At 48.3% G+C, this 6,793-nt stretch overlaps 1 protein-coding gene across 1 annotated transcript in view; it reads right to left on the reverse strand.

The window, feature by feature from the left end:
* The window catches only part of GRAMD1B (GRAM domain containing 1B), a 170,664-nt gene that overhangs the window by 94,827 nt on the left and 69,044 nt on the right, over window positions 1-6,793 (reverse strand). The gene's annotated exons all lie outside the window — the stretch shown is intronic.

Here is a 6,793-nt window from a genome sequence, read left to right on the forward strand (position 1 = left end):
AGGTGTGTGCGTGGTAGGCACGGCAGAGGGGCCACCCCACTCTCCTTCGGACGCCAGGCGTGCCAGAGGTCGGGGCCTGGTCCTCCCGACTTCTCAGAGAGAAGCCTCGAAGAGATCAGGGCCTGCCCGCTGGGATGAGGGTACCCTATGGAGCAGGGTGAGCAAGGCCCCTGGGGCTGGCTGTCAGACTGGGTAGAGTGCCACTGCCCCCACCACCGGCCGGGCGTGACCCAAGGGACCCTTCTTTACCAAGTTCCCTCAGCATGCACCACCCATCAGGTCCCTCAAAGTTGGAGACTCTTTCCAGCTGCACTTGGATTCTCTTCACAGCCCCCCAACTTCCACCAACCCCCTCCCCCAGGGAAGATGCTGGCAAAACATAACTGCAGCGGGGTAGAAGCTAGGATGAGCCAGGGAGAGTGACCCAACTTTGTAGGGTGTGCGGCCCCCGTCTTGACTCCTTGAGAACCATGGGGGGTGGGGGGGGGACAGGCCTGTGTGAAGGAGACCTCGAGGATGCTCAGGTGCTGAGGAGGGACATGGGGTTGAAGAACGATGACGAAGAGGAAGGGGCCGTACCCCTCTCCTCTACTTACCAGGATAGCTTGAATCCTTTCATTAGTACAGGCACGGTAATCCACTGACCGTGTCCTTAGCATCCCCGTGACAGCTCCGGAGGTCCCAGGACATATTGGAAAAGATGACGAAGTCCCCAAAGAACAGAAGCCCATGTAATGTGACTTGAACACAGAGAGAGAAAGAAGACAGAGAGACAGAGAGAGAGCCAGCACCAGCCAGAAGAACCGCGGCAGGCTGGGCTCGGAGGCCAAGGGCAGCCTCTGCAAATCCAGCCCCGGGGCTGGAGCTGCCTGCCGGAGCCTTTGCTGCCACTGCCAGCTTCTGATGGGGACAGGCAACGGCAAGGCTGCAAAACAAGCCTGGAGTGGCTGTCAACAGGCAGGCCAGCCGGCCACCCGCCCACCCTCGCCTCCTGCCGGCTCAGAGCAGCCTTGGGGGGGAAAGGACCCAAGGAGAGCCCGGCAGGAGAGCAAGAACCGAGCAGAACCTGCACCTCTCTTCCCCCAGGCGGCGGCTCCCGCAGCTCCATATAATCTCCTCATCAATGCAGTACCCAAGCAAAGCACTGCCAGCCACTTCCGCCCATTTAAAGACACAGCACATGTTTTGTCCCGGGATGGGACAGAAAGTCAGGGAGAGGGTGGGCGAGCAAGGTGATGCCCAAGGAGGAAGAGGAGAGGGGGTAGGAAGAGGGCGAGTCGGGCACTTCCATGAGCATCCATCCAAGGTGTTAAAATGCCACCCCCCGGGGGGGGGGGGGGGGGGGGCGGTGGTGGTGGTGGAGCGGAGCGCTGACCCCAGGCCCTCTGCAAACGTCCGGAATCCCGCGCAGACCTGAAAGCGCCCCCCCTCCTCCCGCGGTTAGTGCCTAGAGGCCCAAGGCGAGCTGCTCAAGACCACCTTAAATAGAATCCTCACCCTTTCCCCAGCAAGGCGGGGCCCGCGCAGCAATGAGATCCCAAGCAGTTCAAGGCACGCAGAACACACAGTTCTCTTCCCCTTCTGGGGAAAGTGCTCGGCCCCAGGGCCACCACTTTTGGGGCACATGGTGAGGCAGCAACTTATGGTGGTCCAGCAGCGCCCCCAGTCACCTGGGGCCTGGAATCCTTTTAAGGTGGCCACGAGGGCCTGGTGTGGGATCTCAACAACATTTTATCACCAATACCGGGCTCTAAGATGATTCAGACCAGACACAGCATCAAAGAGAGGAGGCACTGAGATTTTCAACTCCAACTAGAACATACAATTCGCTCTTAAAATCCTCCAACCTGGGCCCACTGTGTTCCAGCCCCAGCAACTTCCGTGGCTATGTGACTTTCTTTTTTTTTTTTTGGCCTCCCCTAGACTGCGGACTATCTGGGTCAGTAATGCGGATGGGTGAGAACAAACAAAGAGGAGATTAATTATGAAATAGCAACCTCCAACTGAACCATACTAAGCCTTTACCCTGAAACTTGCCTCAGAGCAATCTACAGACACCCATACGGGTTGTGTGCACATCATCTATACTTGACCCCCAAAGCGATAGACAGTCTTAAGAAAAACCAGAGCGCAAGATCCCCACTGGTAACGCGCGCTGTACTTGTAATTACTTATTACCTGCCTTTTTAGATGGTAAACTCTAAGTGGGCAGGGACAGTGTGTGAGTCCATCATCTCACTGACTTAGGATGGCTTATATACACTAGATACTATTAGCAAGAGTTTAATTGAAGTGGCCTTATTCGGACCTAACTAAAACACTGCAGCCTCTCTCCAGGGTCCAGATGGTCCAGCAAAAACACCCTTTAAGGGATCCTGAGCTTTTAGAGATGTACTCTCAAAGCAGCCCTGGCCTATGGAATTCTCCTCCGTCCACAGACCCAAGCCAGACAACACGGAAACGCTCTCAAGACCTCAGAATACATCTTTAGTTATGTATCCAGGCCATTCTTTCAACTTAGGTATTGTAGGGCTGCATAAGTTCTCCTTTACAACCTAGGTGATTCACTCCAAGGGCCTCCAGGGACCAATGATGTCAGCCTCTAGGCAAATGGCACCTAGAATTCTCTAGGTAGATGAGAATACTCTCATCCTATCCCCCCTGATCACAGGTAACACATGAAATCTGAATCAAAGCTTTCCAAGTATTACATTAGACACACATTACTAAATAGTGAAAATTCTATATTTTTCAATAAAAATTTTAAAAGCCGTCAAATTAAAAAAAAAAAAACTCCCTTGCAACTACTAATAAGAATTTTGGGGGAGCTTATTTATGTCAGGCATCGTGCTAATAAGCATTTTACTTGTATTATCTCACTTAACACTCACATCCGTATTATGAAGTAGTGACTATCAGTATTTTTCAGATGATGTTATTGAAAATTAAGACTGTAGCATCTGGATTTGCCTAATGCTAAATAACCAACAAGCTGCAAGCCTGAGACTTGAACTTGGGCATGTTCAAACCCAAAGTCCAGTCTCTTAATCAGGATGTATGCTTATTAAAAAAAAAAAAAAAAAAAAAAAAAAAAAAGAAAAGAAAGAAAGAAAGAAAGTCTGTGAGACAGGCTAATAAGGGCCCACACGCTCCCAGGGCAAAAAGAATCCAGGCAACAGGTAAAAAAAAAAAAAAAAAAAAAAAGATGCTAAATCAAGTTAGCTGCTTCTTTCTATTACTATTGCTGATAGGTCAGTACATGAATGTGATGGGAGGAACATGAAAAGGAGAATCTAGTTGGTTTCGAGACCATCAACTGCCTCAAATTCCCCTTGGCTCTTTCCTGTTTCTGTAACCTGGGCTCTTCACAGAGCTCGGCAACCTGGCTCCATTTTTGTGGTCCATAAGAAGATCTCAAAATATGACCCAAATAGGGCTTTAAAGAGCCATGGGATTGCCAGCTTTCCTTGAAATATATTTAAAGAATAAGACCAAGCAAAATGAAGAGGTGTTCATCATTTAATGTATCTTCCCTCTTTGATCTTCTCCTAGAGGGCAGACAGTTCTGTAGGTTCGCCAAGTTTCCTGACCGGTAAGGTGTCAGCACTGACATCATTCTAGATGACTGTGGGGGTGAGTACACAGGTTAACGGTCAGGCAGGTGCTTTCGATTCTCCTGCTTCCGCCTGAACTGCAATCTGGCTGCTCCTTGAGATCTGTATTTCAGGAAGGATAAGAACTTTTACGGAAAAGAAGGAAGAGTTCCATTTCCGGCAATATGGCAGACTAGCTATCCTAATGGACCTTCCTGCTAAAAACAACTAAAAATGCTGGATGAAAGAAAACATTTAGAAAGAAAAATAGAGAGGAAATTTTTTAAAAAATACTTGATGAGCTATCGAAACAATAAGACAAATTTAGAAACCATAAATTCAGTGAGGGCAGAAACTCAGAAAATTAAAGAAAGCCTTATAGATATGTTTTCTAGAGAAGGCACTTGTGGCACCCGTAAAACGGCCTTGGTTTTCTGGACCTCACAGAACACAGTGAGCAGAGACAGTGCACAGGCCCACTAATGGGAGGAGGAAAGGGGAGATCACCTCATAAAGTAGGAGGCCCTGCTGGCCTCCCCTAACCCTACAAGTGAGCCTCCAACAAACTCCCACATGCTGCTGAGGAACTCAAAGACAGGCCTGTCTTCAACCTTGGCAGAGACCAAACAATCTCCCCTGATAAATCATAATTACCAACTGATCCTCACACAGGCGGCTGCCTGAGGACTTCCTAAGCAATTCACACACACACACACACACACACACACACACACACAGTGTCCAGAAAGGAGAAGGCGGATGAACTCCACCACAGTAAAATGAAGAACATCTGATCCTCAAACTGATTATAAAGAGGGAGAAAAGACCAGGCTTTCCTGGGAGAAGATAATTGCAACAAATGTAGCTGAAAAAGGAATTTTAGTTCACAGAATTTATAAATATAAATAAAAATATCTACAAATCAATAGGAAAAAGAAAAACAATTAGATAAAAAGACAAGGGATTTGAATAAGCACTTTCAGAAGAGGAAGTGATCAATCAATACACATATAAAAAGGTGCTCAACCTCATTAGCACTCAGGAAAAAGCAAGCTTAAAATGCCAATGAGGTGCTAACTTTGTACCTATCTGATTGGCAAAAGTTAAAAAGTCTAATAATATAAAGGTTGGAAAGGAACCGGTGGAGGGGGGCCTGGGTGGCTCAGTCGGTTGAGCGTCCAATTTTGGCTCAAGTCATGATCTTGCAGTTTGTGAGCTCAACCCCCACATCAGGCTCCGTGCTGACAGACAGAACCTGGACAGAACCTGGAGCCTGCTTCAAATTCTGTCTCCTTCTCTCTCTCTGCCCCTCCCCTATTCATGCTCTGTCTCTCTGTCTCTCTCAAAAATAAACATTAACCAAAAAAAAAAAAAAAAAAAAGGAACCCATGGACATGTATACAGTGGTTCAACTATGTAAGCAAACCATTTGGTATTTATAGTAGAGTTCAAGGAATGCATCCCCTAACACCTGATGGTTCCATTCTGCCAAATGAAGAAGCTCCCATTAGGAAATGTTCGAGAGAAACTTCACACAGCACTCACTCTGTGTGGTAACACGGTTTGTGGAAACAAACCCCCAAACCTGGAAACAAATGTCTACCGACAGCAGAAAGGATACACAACTAGCATTTTCTTAAAGTGTGAACAGTCTATAACATTCAGAAAATTTATAAGTTACTGTCACGTGCAACCAAGTGCATGAATCTTGGAAACAATGTTGAACACGGAAAGCAAATCAAAATGAAGAAAGCATGACGTATGATTGCATGCGGATACAGCCACAGGACAAACACGTAACAAGATAGATGCTTCACATTCATGTATAAAAAGGTACTCAACCTCATCAGCACTCACGAGTATCCAGATATTCTCTATCTGTATAGCTAGACAGTGTGTATCCATAAAATGGAAAATCAAGGAAGTGACAGACTCAACATTCTGAAAGGTGGTCAGTGGGCAAGAACATGGAGTCAGCAGGACAGGTAAGAAGTACACTGTTCGTTGTTCCTTCTTTCTGTATACTTTTTATGTACTTTTTTATAAATAATCTTTGTCTCTGTTCAATATTTAGCAAAAAACAATTTAAAGATAAACAACATAACTGGACACACCTGACACCAATCTTCTTCCAATCTCTGTGAACAGAATGGATGAGAGAGGAGGGCGGTGGCGGGGAATGGCTGACTAGGACAACGATTCGTGTTGCGTTTTCAACATGAATTTTCAAAATCTAAGTTCAAAAACCTAGCCTTCCCAGGCTCATGGATATTCATTCCAACGTCTGTTGTGTTTCTAAGGCCTGATTAACAGAAGGTTGAGCTGTGTCCCTCCAAACCTCTTGCTACAACGGTTTCTTCCAAACTTTACTGGGTTTGGAATACAGGTTAGAAAAAAAGAAAAAAGAAACTTTGATTTTAGCTGCTTTGACTCTCTCCTGGTCTCCAAGTCAAGCCTTAAGGTCTCACCACGTGGGTACTGCTCCTTTCCCAAGGCAACGAGAACAGGACTGATGCTCCTCGCCTCATCTGTAAGCAGGCACTGGACTGGCAGGTCTTTCCTTCGGAGCATTACCACTCTGCAGACCCCCAAGGCCTCGGCCAAGGGAAACGTGGAGTCCACGAACCCACCACAGGATTCAGTTGCCCTGACTCCCACCCCTCAGTGGCTCTTTCCACCACCAGAAGCTCACGCCTCCTCATGACCTTGGGGAGTCACCGGGAGCCCATCTGGGGCAGAAAACAGACAGTGGACAGGATCCCCGGGCTCCCCTTCTATCCGGAGTCTCTGGGTTCTGCGCTCGCCTCCCGAGGAGAGGAGAGCCGCAGGACCAGGGCAGTGCCGCATGCCTCCAGGAGCTGGCAAAACTGGGGCAGAGCCTTGCTGCAGTCACACGTTGGGGAATCAAAGCTCCAAGCTCAGGCAGGGGAGTCGGCAGGCGCTGAGAGTGTTATATTTAAGGAGCATTTTGGAGGTCAGGAAGCTGGTGAGAGGAGCAGCGGGGGAGGAGTGGCGTCCTAAACACTGCATTTCAACAAGCCTCCTCGTCCTCCAGCCAGAATCCTCTTCCAAATCCCAAACTGCAGTCAATAGAGCCTGTGTGAGGGGGACGGCAGATGGCCAGAGCGGCACCCGATCAGGTGCTCCCCACCACTTCCCTGTCCCCTCCCCCCCCCCCCCCCCCCCCCCCCCCCCCCCCC

The sequence above is a fragment of the Panthera uncia genome, chromosome D1 (genome assembly GCF_023721935.1).
Source record: "Panthera uncia isolate 11264 chromosome D1, Puncia_PCG_1.0, whole genome shotgun sequence".
In the NCBI taxonomy this organism is placed as follows: domain Eukaryota; kingdom Metazoa; phylum Chordata; class Mammalia; order Carnivora; family Felidae; genus Panthera; species Panthera uncia.